The 15,301-nt window shown below is 34.1% G+C and overlaps 1 protein-coding gene and 2 long non-coding RNA genes across 3 annotated transcripts in view; 2 read left to right on the forward strand and 1 right to left on the reverse strand.

Annotated features, from left to right (window-relative positions):
* Positions 1-15,301, reverse strand: part of LOC108003572 (polypeptide N-acetylgalactosaminyltransferase 2) — a 184,472-nt gene that overhangs the window by 91,013 nt on the left and 78,158 nt on the right. The gene's annotated exons all lie outside the window — the stretch shown is intronic.
* The window catches only part of LOC108003574 (uncharacterized), a 50,996-nt gene that overhangs the window by 2,538 nt on the left and 33,157 nt on the right, over positions 1-15,301 (forward strand). Inside the window, exon 2 of the long non-coding RNA XR_001767079.2 lies at positions 60-308. This is a non-coding gene — a long non-coding RNA (uncharacterized LOC108003574). The remainder of the gene's footprint in view (positions 1-59; positions 309-15,301) is intronic.
* On the forward strand, positions 12,778-14,481 carry LOC133665973 (uncharacterized). The gene is made up of 2 exons (XR_009829467.1): positions 12,778-13,161; positions 13,231-14,481. It is a non-coding gene; the product is annotated as an uncharacterized LOC133665973 (long non-coding RNA).

Genomic DNA, 15,301 nt, shown 5'->3' on the forward strand with positions numbered 1-15,301 from the left:
TTCTTAGGAGCCACTATTATAATCCAATCTCTCAAATGGCGTATAAACGATTCTTGTAGACGGGAACAACGATACAAAGAACGGCGAAATTTTATTTTAAAATGCACGCGAGAAAAAAACGTAAAATATCCTTTCTCAAGACTCAAGTGAAAGGGAGGAGGAAGAAGAGAAGAGAAGGAATTTTTTAAAAAAAATATCAGCGTGAAATCATCGTATCGCAGATCAAATCGTTCATAAGCGATTAATAAGAAAAGAAAAAAAGATTGTTGATCAATTCTGGATATCGAATTGCATCACTTAAGTCCTAAGTAAGTATCAAATTGACAAATCCTATAAGAGTGCATTAAGGTTGTTACACAGGCGACGAATTATAACGTTGAATAATGGCGAGACACGGCTGGTGAATAGGCCGCGACGTCCTTTCACTCGGTTCGCTTAATCTTATCCGGTGAGCGACAAAATGAACCAGTTGTTGGACTCAAAAATCCCCACAAGACTTCTCCACCGACTCCTTTCACGCGCCACTCTCTTCTTCAGACCTGATTCTTCTTACGTTCCCTCGAGATCCTCCTCTTACGTGAAACGAACTCGGCTACGCGATGCATGAAAATAATCGTGGTTGCTCTTTCCATCGTTGAACTATATGAAGATTCTATGGATTTTCCTATTTCAACAGAAGAAAATTCTTCGAGCAAAAGTTTTTTCGATATTATCGTTTCCAAAAATTTTCATTTTTCGTAGGATTCAGTCAAATGATTTCAATAATCCATCAATACTTTACATCGTATGAAACATAAATTTATAAATTCGGATTGATTTCAAGGTGGAAACAACGTTTCTTAAAATTTAATTCTTTAAGGGTAGAAAATATCAATGGATCAACACGGTATCGTTTGTCTCTAAGAATATAAAATTGGTTTTATTTAATAATCAATAACGTTTCCAATTTTCTGTTGGAACAAAAAGTTTTCGATAATTTTTATTACTGCGATTTGATAATGGTATCTGAATTAAACACGAAACTTAATATCGTACGAAACTACATTTCTGAATATTAATTCGATTATTAATTTCAAATACAATTATAATTATATATCATATCACATTGCACTGCGTAAAATTTCATATATCGTTAAATAACAACATTTCGATTGACTTTTACTCAATTGAACATTCTGTTGCTGATAATCCTGATAAACAGACATTCTTCTTTGCCTGAATTCGCAGTTCCTCCCTCGTCGTTTAGCATCGCTCTCGAAACACGTTCGTTTTCCAACGAACTACATAGCATACACAGATTCCAAGCCCCCGTAATGATTTGTCAACTGCGTAAAACGTGCGCGCGATCGTACGATTCTACTACGGCTGAACACCGGCCGTCCGTTTCCACTGCGAATTTTCGGTGCTGCAAACATGGTAATCGCTCGTTTCCGCGATTCAACGCCATCCGCGTGTTTTCCGTGGAAAAAGCGCAAAAACGCATTCCATTTACACACTCTCGTGCACACTGATGTACACTCAAAAAAGAATTTCTGGATTAGTTTATTTTTGTCAGGATATATCGTGATTTTATGCATCGTATATATATATATATTGATATACGATATTTCATTAATTTGATATCACATGAGTGAAATTTGATACGGGGAAAAAAAGATAAAAGATTTCAAAAATTAACTTCTAAATGTATTGCGTTATAATATCTGATAAACGATCTAATTATTGGATGAAAGAGATTCATATAAATGTTCATATATAATATAGATAGATGTTTAAATACTAAGTATTGATACATAACAAACATAAAATATATTTGCACATATTCTTATTTTTCAATTTTATTTTCATAGTTATTAAATTGTAACTAATACGAAATGTACACGTTCTAATTATATATGCATATTATAATATATACAAAGTCAATATCTTTCGTAATCTGTGTCTATTATACCATATCGTGTACAAATGTTCTTTCCCCTTTATTTGTAGAATTTCTTTAACAATTTTGTGATTTCTTTTAAAACAGAGAGAGCATTTTAATGGTATAGGATATTTCATATAATTGAATACAAATATCCCTATCTTTCACACTATCTTTCACATAACATGTATTTTCCATCTCGGTATATCGAGACGGACAGAGTTATCGCTGTTTATACAGATGTAGTCGAGTTCTCTCTTTTATATTCCACGAGATATAGTATCGACCATTGAATGAACTCGAACGAAAAGATTCTCAAAAAAAAAAAAAAAAGGAAAGGAAAAAAGGAAAAACAGAAAAAGAGAGGGGGAAGGAAAAAGAAGAAAAATGAAATAAAGTGTAATCGAGCATCGAGGGAACGAAGAAATCAGAACTTTTAATAAAGTGCAAAAGAGACGCGAGAGGATCTTTCATAAAAAATCGGAGAGAAAAGGCACGATCGTTTCATTTTAGAGGAATAGTGAGACGAAGAAGGGATGATGGAGAGAAGAAAAAAGCGGGGGCAAACAGAGACGTAATCTTATCGATGAAAGAATCGTCCTTTCGCGCTTGGCTAGAGTTTTCGTAAAAAAACAGGGTAACTTTTCTCTCCTTCGAGCTTCTTCCCACCCGGCAAAATTAGAGAAGCATTGCGATGCATAAGAAGTTTCGTGAAAACAAAATAAGAGTTCGATTGGTTATCCATGGATAGATCGAGTGGAATCGAAGAAACAGAGAAGTCGAAATTTTTTAAAGTTACAAGGATTGCTTGATGTAGCCGATTTTCCTTTCCAAAATTGATAAATGTGCAAAATTGTTATGCACTATAATTTTTCCACTTTTCGATCGACGAGTAAGTTACTAAATTTAACTAATAATAATAGATGATTTTTGGATCAAGAATATATTTATTTCAAAAGTGTCAAATAATTGTTGACAATTTTTATTAATATTGCTAATAATTTGTATTAAGAAATCTTTCGGGTCGAATTAATTAATTAATTTTAATTCTTTATATTATCCGATTGAAATTTAATTTACAGGTAATTTTGAGATTGCTCGATCAATCAGCTCGATTAATTAAAAGTTTTTTAATAAAAACGCTACTTTAACAAACTCCACTCACAATCAATATCGAATTTGAGCAAATGGTAATGGCAGAGTACAGATACAGGAGCCTTTATTAATTTACAGTTTAATTCAGTACAGTTTAACTTTGCTTTCAATATAATGAAATAAAATTATTTATATCTCATAAACTTTTTGTACTCCTTTACTTCTTGTTGCACGAAATTTCTGAAACACACACACACACACATCTATTTATCCCGATTCGTAGACAATTTCGATCGAGCCCACGTGAACTTTGGCCGCTCCCGCACGTGGACAAAATTTAATTAAACTATATGTAAATGAAGGCCGTATAAGGTTTGTCCTTTTGCCGGATCCCTTTGAACATAAATTGCCGGCAGAAGTAGCGGCGCGATAAAATGGTAAAGAGAATATGCATTATACATAAGAGCCGGCCCGCGGAACGCATCTTTACGTATGTAATGCGTCATGCAAATTATTAAACGCTAAGCCTCCGTGAAACTGTCGGGTTACCGTGTCATTTGCATAGCTCCAAGATAGTGGAGAACGGTGAAACTATCTTTTCTGGCCTGATATTTGTGGTAGCAAGAGCACGGAGGAGGATTAAAATTTTTTTTTAATCCACCTTGAGAATACTCGTGAAAAATATAGTTCCTCCAAAAAGTTCTCATTATGATTTATGAGGGAGAATAATAAAATTGAACGAGGCATATAAACAAACAAGTAGTTGCGTTACGTGAATTAACAATTTTTATAAATCGTTCCACTTTATCATCGTTACATTATCACGAGTTTGATTGTTTTCCAATACAATTTTTCCGATGAGGAAAAACGATAATGAATGTATATATGGTTTTCTAATACTTACCAAGAAAAAGATTCGATTTCTTATCTTTAATATGATGATAGATGTTATTATCTATCGTAAAAATGAACGATACTTTTAATTTTAAGAAAAGAATTGATAGAATACGAACCAATTTGATAATTATATCACGTTGTGGAATGATTTGCAGTAATGACGTGCAATTGCGTTCATTTTTTAAAAATTTTGATTATTTTACAGATTTCTCTAATACATAAGTAGTGATAAATCCAAATATAAATTCCAGTAAACATTAACAGAGTAAAATTTAGAGGATTAAAAATTGTTTAAGCGAGGACTTCTAATTATGAAAATTTATGGAAATTTCAACTTTCGATTTTTCTTCCTTTTCATTCCTTTTCTAACATACGAAAGGAAGTTGATCCTTCCTCAATCGATCTATATCTCAATTAAATCTCGTAAATACACAATTCGGATATTAATTTTTGAATATTTATAATTTACTGTACTTTTTTTTCTAAATATTTAACATGCTAAATTATCAAAAATATATTTTCATCTTCCTTTCTCCGCTTTTCCTTCTTCCCATTTAACAAGCATGAGAAAAGGAAGGGTGAGCACACGTGTCACTCAACCTCTTTCTCCGCTTGTGTGCTTCCAGACAGAACGTGCACCGAATTAATTCGAACTCGAAACGCACTCACGACCCATTGCTTCGAATTCACGTTCACGATGAAGGTTTGAGAGCGTCGACGAATCGATAAAGAACCTCTATAATCTTATCCTGGTGTGAACATTTACAGAAAATGTTCTCACCTTATCTCTTATCAGTTCTAGAAGGCTTAAAAAGGTTTTCACTCGAAACGCCACGTGTCCTGTATCGTTAATTGAATTCCTGGATATTCTGAACCGCGTTCGAACCTATTTTCCAGACACATTATCCCCGAGAATTCGTTTCTGAAACGTGATATTTCATTTCGAAACCGATAAGCTTTTTAAAATCCACTCGATCGGATGAATCAGAAACTTCTCTAATTAAATATCCCAGAACTTTTTTCAGATTTTTTTTTTTTTTTTAAGAATGAATGATGAACAATCTGCAGCTTTCCAATTATTTATCATTACCAAACGTTACACTTTCATTTATTCGAAGAGTAAAAATTTTAACAGCAGATATAACATATTACCAATATAAAATGTATTTTTCGAGTGCATTAAAGGGCCACTCGAAAAATATATATTGGAGGCGATATTTTTCAGGATTATCAAAGCCCGTTTCGTTGCAAATCTATCGTAAATCAAAAAAATAACAATAATCTCACGGCATAAATCCAAATTTTTTTGAATAATATAAGTACTTGATAACGAAGATAACTCTATCACCTATAAAAAAATTAATATCTCTTTGATTTGTACGTTTATCTCAAGCAAAATTCTTCTCTGAGTAATTAAATTAATCGGTGATGATCTACAAAGAATCCAACAAACAGCACACACATACACACACGATTTCGAGATGCAAAGATTCGCGACCCGAAATTCGAGAGTTTAATTAAACGTCGAGTTACATTGGGCCTTGGCATGACGATGATATTATTGCCCAGACACCGAGTACTAACGTTAATGAGTTTTATCTTATCCTGTCCAGTGAGAAAGGCTCTCGATCTCCGTTTCAATTTTGACATTGCCCGAGTTGGTTGGTGATTTATGAAAATGATAACTCGAACCGCCCCTACTCCCCCTCAACTTCGTTTCTCTTACTTCGGCCATGATTCATCGCAAGGTTATTCTCGTTTTCCAGTTACCAAAGAACTTTCTTTCGTATTTCTCTTTTAATATTTCTTTTTTTTTTTTCAGGTTTATAGAATTCTAGAGATAAAATTTCTTCCCTTCTCGCGTTCTCTTCTCTTTCAGAAGATTATTTCCCTTAATACTTTCGAGTTGCCTTTGATTTTGCCCGTACCATTAGAATTTTCTTTTTATACTTATACATCATAATAAATGTTTCGTATTAAAAGACACGAGAGATCGATAAAAAATCGAATATCGTAGAAAAATTAAATGGCGATGAATATGAAATGATTCGGATTTGCATTCTGCCAATACATACGAGAGAAAGGTATATATGGTGCGCATTGAATTTAAATTTCAGATCATCGATCAAAACCGAATCTTTTCAGGTATTCCCGGTCTTGCATTTCGAGTCCAGTTGAACACGGTGAACGGCTCGAGAGATTGGAAATGTCCATGCATGTGTCGCAATGCTCGTTAAGTAACCTGGAAAGAGAACGTGGAGATCGAATCGCGGGGGTCGCCTTTCACGTATCATCCTCCCCATCCTTCTGCCATCCCAGTTCTCGAAACCGCGATAACTTCGCTGCAACTGCGGAGGAATGCGATACAGGATCGAGTTGACGATGATCTCGCCTGAAGCGATCATACGCTAAATATGGATCCAGATTTCGAATTACAATTTATGCCAGTAGTCGCTTTCTTCTCTTTCGTTCGCATTAGAGACTTTTTCTTTTTAGTAGAAATCTCTTGGAGATTTTTATTTAATCTGGTGTTTAGATTTTATGGAATATTGTATTTGAAAGGTGAAATTTTATTTTTTTAATATAAGGATAATTGAAGTATATATGATTTTATTTAAGAATCAGATTCATTTAATTTGCAGATAAATCTTAAATATATATATTTCAAATATGTAATAAGAAGTTGTATGCTTTATTTTATTCAACATTTGAATTTGACACAATTCAAAGATGATTTAACATCATCCAATCATCCATTGTCTTATTGTTGAACAAAAGAAACATTTACTAATTATTCAATAGATCCAAATTATCAAAGCTCTTCTTAGTTATTTCTTCTCGGGATCTATTCAATATCTATTCAATTGTAAAATCAATCTCTTTCTCTTCAAACTTGTTTTTTTTCATTATTGCATTAGCGAAATCTCGTGAAACGTCAAATCTCGTATTACGCTACTTGGAAATTCCAACTGCTTGAATTAGAGAGTTCCGACAAAGTTGTGTATTCATGGAAACACTAACGAGCTTCCTATTTAGAGAACTCATATCGTCCTTATCGTTCGTTATCAGTTTTTTCCATCTTGAAGATTGAATCGATTATACGAATTAATATTTTCATGCAGTTATTGTAAAAACTTTGTTTATTTATGCGCGTTTTCGAGTGAATCTTTAGGGATTAAACGATTTGTTTCGAGTTTGATAATGCACAAAGTAGAGAAAATACACGCTCTGATTCGTTGTTTTGTCCGGTTTAGTTTCGCTTCACGCTCGTTAATTCTTCATGGTACGCATGATAATTTTGTATTTTTGACGTTATATTACAAGTAAAATGCAACCACGATTTATTTTGTTTTATAATAGTCTCTAATTTAAATTTTATTTCGCGTAATCACAATGATCATCATCATTATATAAAAACGTGTTTCTTCTTGTTTTCCTATTTCATTATTTGGACAAAACGAACGAAACTGTGAAGCTCGCAATATTAAAATTTCGATGTACTAAAAAAGAGAAGAAAGAAAGAAAGATCTGTACATCTATAAATAATAATTAAAAACTTTTTTGATAAATCTAAAATATTTATATAATATAAAGGAAGGTGAGAATTCTGATATATCGAACGATATAACATAACGAAGGTTAAACAACATTGCAGTTAATTACATCACTCGACTGTAATTCTACCTGTCTACCTCGCAACTATTGCACGAAGTCACGAAGATTAGGATGGCTTAGATATAATCTTTTGTAATTACGTTTACCTGGCTTTTCTAACCTGCTTTCAACCGCACTTCCATTCCATGGAACGGGCGTATAATGAACTCATTTATAACTCTCTCCTTCCCCCTAAGTAAACCAGCCAGGTAATTACCCTTCGGATCACTTCGAATTCGATAAATCATAATCAATCATCGCACGAACGAACCGGGATTCATCAACGATTTCTTTCATCACAACGTTCTCTCGTATGTATATATATATATATATGCATCTTTCTATTCTATCGATCTCTCGAAGTTTTTCCGTCGTATTTCTTTTTTACGCAAACTTTTTACTTCGTTCGTCCGTTGATTTTTATTCCACGAATGATATAATCGATGTTTGACCGTTCTATAACTTCGTCACGTTGGAACTATCGACACGATAGGGCCAGTCGATCCAAGTTGGAGATTTGGCCCGGTTCCAAATTGCGATGGCCCCGCTTCCTTTCGCGGAGCAATTATTAAAAGTGGATTAATTAGTAGTTTGCTCTTATTGGTACGAGTTGCCATTAAGAAATTTCCATTAGACGATTATCGTTATTGCTGTCGAGTTTATTATATACGACAAGTAAGTGTGGAAATTTTAATTTGTGTTCAATAAAATAGAATAATGGAGAGGTGGAAGGTAGAAGAGGCGAGGAAATTAAGTAAATTTTTTTAAGGGAGATAGATTTAAGGTTACATTGAAATTTATGCACGGAAGTTTGGAAAGGAATGATTACATTGAAGATTTGAAAGAATTTAAGACAGAGAAATCCCGAGTGTTGAACCGAGAAGAATATATATAACTTAAAGAGTTTGTAATATTCCGTAAAATGAATGGAAAATGCCGAATAAAGTGAAATAATGTGCCTCTAATATAATTATATTTCATATTTTATACTTCTTCGGGATACTTGATGAATTTATTAATTCATCAATAAATTTAATACAATTATAATCAACGAAACGAATAATCTTATAATACGAATAATCCTTCCAACGAAATTCGTCAAAATCTCGGACCCTTTATTAAACATAAAAGGCGCAAAATTAAAAATTCCGACAAGAATCATTCCATTTCTCAAAAAAATTTCGTATTTCAATCCAACGAGAAGGGAAAAAATTTTGAGAGAAAAAAGAATACCATAAGGATCGAAATTTCATTTCAGAAAAACCGCGCATGGTTTTTTTTTTAGCTCTAGAAACGTGGTCTAACCAAGCGGAATCCGCCAGGAGCGTTATTGTGCAACGGTTAATCGACTTGCTGACGCGAGGCTCGCGAGTTGCTCGTCCACAGTGAAAGGATCGGTCTAACGCATCGGTCGATTCGGCCGAAAGCTCGGCCACAATGTAACCGAGGATCTCCGGTGAAAGGTAATAACACGAGTTCGTTGCCCATTTTTTTTTCCTTTTCTTTTCTTTTCTTTTCTTTTTTTCCGCTTTGCCTTCGCTTGGATCGATCCCACATGGTTAGACGATAATTTGGAACTGCGCTCGGAGAAAGTAACCTCGCATTTCTCTCGTTCGTTTCACGGAAAATCATAGTTCCAACATCCAGTAGGATAGTGACGTTTCGATAAGGAAGCGAGTAAATCGACCTCGTGGATAAGTCTTGATTTTCCGTGGTGGATTGAAGGTATTCACATTCACATCTTCAATATTATATTGAATTTTTGATTATACAATTTATGATAAGGATAATTAAATGACTTTTAGAATGATGGTTAAATTCGACAGATATGATAATCCAGCATGCATAATCATAACCATGCTTCGTTATCAGGATTATGAATACATTTATATTTATGTATTCTTCATTGTTGTGTAAGTCATTTTTTTAGTTCATATTATTAGAGATATAATTCAATAATTCTTATTTTTTGTTGCTTGGAAAAATTAATAGAACCATTAAAGTTTAAAGTGCAGAAGTCTCGTTTTTAATATAAACTGTTATTATTGTTATCAAGAAGCAACTCTCTTCGTGATAAATTAAATAAACGAAGTAACGCAAAAAATGTATTGGATCGAAGGAAATTCGAAAGTGTTTACCTTTTTCTTTGATCGATGTTCAATGCCGACCAGCCTGACCTACATGATCTTGCTTAAATTTGCGCATCCGATAAAAATCGAGAGAAAGAATCGAAGTTATGAGGTCGGGTGCAAGCGAAACAGGTATTGGCCGCCTCGTCGGTGAAAGTTTCTAGAGAAAAAGTGATTGCAATTTATCCGTAGAATGCAAGGCGAGAATGTCGGGCGTGCGTTCGTCGCTTCGTTTCCTCTTGCAATCGAATTGCTCACATTTCCCTCGGATCGGGAAGAAAGTGAAACTTGCGGATAGCGCTGTTCATTCGTTCAGAGGCGGAGAAGAAGATTCTGTTCTCTCGATGATACGAATACGTTTCAAGAAAAATAATATCTTCTAGTTGATCCAGTTTTTAAGAAATTTAATCGATAAATAAAACTCAATTGGGTATCGAGTTTGAATATCTTGTTACGTATAGTGACTAATCGGTTTCAGGTTTCCAATGAGTGTCAAGATCAAACAATGTTGGCGTGTCTGAACTCTGTCTGAACATAAACTTTGCAACATTGCAATTTATCCTGTAATGGATCCTAATTGTTTAGTTATTCAGATCGATCCGGATTCCAAACTATAATGGATATAAAATTGCTAAGCACGTGAAAATATCCAGTAAATTAATTCGGCATTTTAATAAAGACTAAGCAATTAATTAGTCACGGTAATATTAAATTAATTAGGTCAAAATATCCTGCAAACTTATTTACGTTGAAAAAGAAAAATTTCTACAAAATATATTCATAATTAAAAAAAAAAAAGAGGAAATCCAAAGAATCATCGAATACAAAGGAAACAGTTAAAAAATCCTTTTATTCCGATTTTCGTGAATAAAACGAACAAAATGATGCTAAAGTTTGATTAATTTCTAAAACCAGAAAAAGAAATAACAACTTTCGAATCGATTCCCATTCAGAATCAACAACGATAGTTAAAGTTATTGATTATTGTTTTCCAAAATTCTTCTCGAAAAAAAAAATATACCGTCTTGCGTGTCTTGAAGATTTAACTTCGTGAGATGGCGTGATGGCAAGAATAACGAGGAGAAGGAAGAATCGTTCCCGTTCTTCTGCGAAAGTTAAATGGACCGCGCGGTTAATCCGCCACAATGGCCGCGATTGTACCGAAATATGTGTGCGTTTACCGGAAATACAGATGGCGCTTGCTCGAAAATTGAAACGCGGCGAATCCACGTTTGGATCCACGATTTATTAAAACGATCCACATCGGCTAGATCTATCCTCTCCCCCATTCGCTGCAACGTGTTATTTTATTAACGCGCGTGCTGTCACGTGTTGTATCGCATAATCGCAGTTTCGCCCGTGGCCAGCAAATTTAATGATACGATCGAACAGTATCGTGGATGAGAACAACGGTCATTGAGAGATTTCAAGCGCGAGTGGTTGTCAATAGCGCTTCGATTGTTTCGAGATACGATTCCTTTTTTATTCTTCTATTCGAATACGTGAATACGCGCGAAACATTCAAAATGATTAACAATTCATCCTATCGAACTTGGAAATAAAGAAGGAGGAATCGATCGAGATTGAAAAGTCGAGGGAAAACTGACGGAGATCTCGTTCCCTCTTCATCCTGTAATCAGATGGAACTTCTATCTTTCCTCATTAATCTGTCCTCATTAATCAAGGGAATGCTTTTCTCGCCCCACGACGCATCGATACTTGTTGCGGCAAAAGGTTGCGCGTATATGCAACAATTACGCTCTTTATGTTAATTTTACGAGCATTTCTCCGCTTGGATCGTGTGCTGCAACAATCAAAGACAATGGATTTGAAACAAGGCCACGAGTAGTGGCGATTATCAAACAATCGGGAATCTGAAGAAAAGCGCGGAACATTTCTCGATGTTTTTTTCCTCGTGATTGGTCGTGAAAGAAGGAACTGTTTCGAGTAAACGTACGCTCGATTTACATGTGCAGTGATTTTTATAACGCTTCTACGAGAGACGCAATGTAATTGAATGTAATCAAGAGAAAGTTTTTAATACTATAAAGATATAAGAGATATGAATTTTAAAAAGATTTTAAAATTGAAGTTTATAGCTCGAACATTCAAAGATTTATTAATATTTTGAAAGAAAAATTACAATTACAATTTTATATATAAAATAATATCAATTAGTAATACTTGTTGTAATTTATGATTCATAAATAACTACATGGTCTACATGGTTTTCGTCGGAAATCAATTAATAGAATTATACAATTTCTTTAACTAATTATCACGAATCGACAGATTTTAAAAATGACCAGCCATCGTAAACAATTTATCGGTCCATTAAACGGCTATTAATAATGCATGGCGCAACGCGGATCGGGTTAATTGGCCGGATAATCGTAATTAAAAGGGAGTTCGATTCTTCCTTTTCCCGCGCCGTATAAAAACTCATCCCAATGGGAATATCGGTTGAAACTAACTAACTCGAACGTTCACCGATATCTTCATTGATTTTATATGATAAATTAATTTAGAATATATGTTTCGAATAAAAATTGATTATTATATTTTTTCGTAGATACAGAATTACTTTATTTTTTTAAAGATAAATCATACACTTTTTGATACAGTTTCTATTGCTAGGTGACAAAAAATTAAAAATCAAACCTAGAAAAAATGGATTCTTATATATTATATATATATCTCAAGCATTCCAAGATCTTTTCCTTTGGCGCCAAAATTGCGAATAAAAATGGCAATTTAAAATAAATAAACACTAGAAGAACCAAATTGAAACGATTTATCCAAACATCAATTCAACTTGAGCTACTATATTTATTACAAAAATTTACAATCACGATTCAAGACAACGACAATGACAATAATTACCCTTAATTGAAAAATCTTCCACGTTTGACAAGCGTGAAAGAAAACGCCTCGCTACTACACATTCATCCAACGAAACAATATGCAAATCGCATGTCCTCGCTTCTGAGACATTTTCCTCGCACTGTTTCGCGGGAAGAATTATTGCATCGCTCATCTCTCGGTTAAAACGTGTCCACAATCCAAGGATAAGGGGCTGGGATGTTCTTACGAACTGTATCGTTGGGAACTGTTAAGAGGCTTTATTTTTTCTTTCTCGATGACGATAACTTCTTTCGCACGAAAGAGGTTGATTAATCTACGATTGAATTTCCTTTCGTTTGTTATAGCGAATCTTCTTCTATCCTTCGTTTCCGGGAGAAACTATGTAACAAGGTTGCAACGAGAGAGGGAATTCCATTAGTGACGTTAACATAGCGAGGGAATGATAAGGATCAGAGATGAAGTGATAAGTTATTTTTAACAGTGGGTTTTCGTTGTGACCCTTGGTGGAGCATGATCTGCAATTATAATTGCCATGTGTGGATAAGCAACGTTGCTTGAAAATATCACACGGCCCCTTTCTATAAAATACAATAGCTTACGGTAATTTTAATGTATTATTATTCTGAATTAGGTTATCGTTATTTTTTCATCGCAATTTTTGTTCTATAGGGTGTCTTGGTTGTTGGTGGAGAGAAAGAATCAAAGAAGTTTAAAGATTCGTTCTTCAACTTCGAATGTTCCATTTTGTATTTTTTTTTGTCATCAAAAGTAAGGTATTCACACAATTCAAATATTTTTTTTATAATCAATTAGCATTCATTATCATTGGCCGAAATATATACTAATTATATCTCCTATTTCGAAATCTATGTTCAACTTCAACTTTGTAAACTTCAACAAAAATTTTCGGTTTTCATAATAAATTAAAAAAGAAAGGAAGGAAAAGAAAGAGATCGAGTTAAATCCATAAAGATATTTAAATCCATAAAGAATTGACTGGCTAATTCTAACATTCATATCATTCATATCACCATTCGTTCGTATCAAAAAATATATCAAAAAAGACAAACAAAATTCACTTTAACTTCGATTTCAACTTTTGTCCACGCAACGATAAGTAGAAATATCGGCTAACACATTTACATGGAGAAACAACGCGAAACAAAATCCTCGTTGGCGTTAAAGTTCTCGCACAAAGCACCGGGATTACACGGTGGAAACGAATCGCCACGAGTTGCACGTTCCAAACTCCAGCATGTATAATTATCGTGGACCAGCAACTTTCGTCGATTCGAAAGAATCTTATCGATCGAAAAAGAGATTTTGCATTTTAAGAATCGACCTATGATTGCAACATGATGACATGATGATACACGCGATTAACGATCATGAAACAAGGGCATCACGTTGCACAATGCTGGCAATCGAGTGTAACTAGTTTGTAGTGTGAGGTTAGATTGAAAATTTGGCGGATGATTGTTCGGAATTTAGTGTATGGATTTTACACGGGGAAAATTTTATTAGTAGATGGAAATTGATATGGTAGAGCGTCAATTATTCGAACTGGTATTGGGATCGAGGATTGTATTTTCGGGAAATCGAATTGTTCGGATAATGAAACATGCATGTGTTTACTGAATTTATAATAGTAAGGATTATAGTTAAAATTATTAAATGAGAGTGCTGTTATTATAATTTGAGATGCAATTGTTAGAAGTGATTCATTAACTACATCGAGGTTAATTATTTGATATTTATTAAACGACGTTGTACGTTTTAATGCTAAAGTAAAAAACTTTTTCAAAATATTATATATAAAGCTAACGAGTTTGACTTTTTGTGCGTGTTCAATTACTTTGTTTTTGCGGAGTTAAATGCGAATAAATAAAAAAATTGTATTAATAAAAAAAATACGGTTAATCACCCTGGCTTTTATATATTTTGAATCAACGAAAAACTTTTTATACATAGAAAATTTAACGTTTCCTGAAAAACTGGTTGGTAGTTTTCTGCGTTACACGATATTTCTGATATTTGCCAGTAACAAACGTTGCCCGTTTCCGGTAGATACAGGAGAAAAACAAGGAACGCCAACACGTTACACAAATACAAAGAAACAAATATACTTTTGACACGTTATTTAATAATTATTAAACCAATCTAAAATTCAACAATGTCCAAAGCTTAAAAATATTCGATCCAAATTATTCTCTCTCTCACTCTCTCTCCCTGTCCAATTTCCTCTCGACATCTCTCGAGCTAGGATGCAAAAAAAGATCATGGAATAATCAAGGATAATCTCGATAATCCCTATCTCTCCGTGCGTTTCTAATTTCTAATTACTCCTCCCTCCCGTTTCGTTATCGCGATTTCCATACAGAATCGAAAGAATCGATCATCAAAATTTTTCCTCACCGGACAAAACCGCGAAAACGTGCTCGATCGCTCGTGAAAATTTCCATTTCTGCTCCAACGATCGCCGATTTTTTTACCAGCGATCGAAAAAAAAAGGGAGGGAGAAACCACCGATGCAACGTGGACAAATTGCGTTCTCGAACGAATCGCACGTTAAAAATGTTCGAAATTGTCTGGTCGTTCAAATGGGAAATAATAATTCTACGTTTGTTAATCCACGAAAGGAGCGCTATTTTTAATCGCTATTGATTAAAGACGCATCCCCCATACGAAACTCGACTGCGCATTACAGTTTGAACTGTAATGCAGAGAAGGAAGGGCGAAG

Source organism: Apis cerana, linkage group LG4 (assembly GCF_029169275.1).
Source record: "Apis cerana isolate GH-2021 linkage group LG4, AcerK_1.0, whole genome shotgun sequence".
In the NCBI taxonomy this organism is placed as follows: domain Eukaryota; kingdom Metazoa; phylum Arthropoda; class Insecta; order Hymenoptera; family Apidae; genus Apis; species Apis cerana.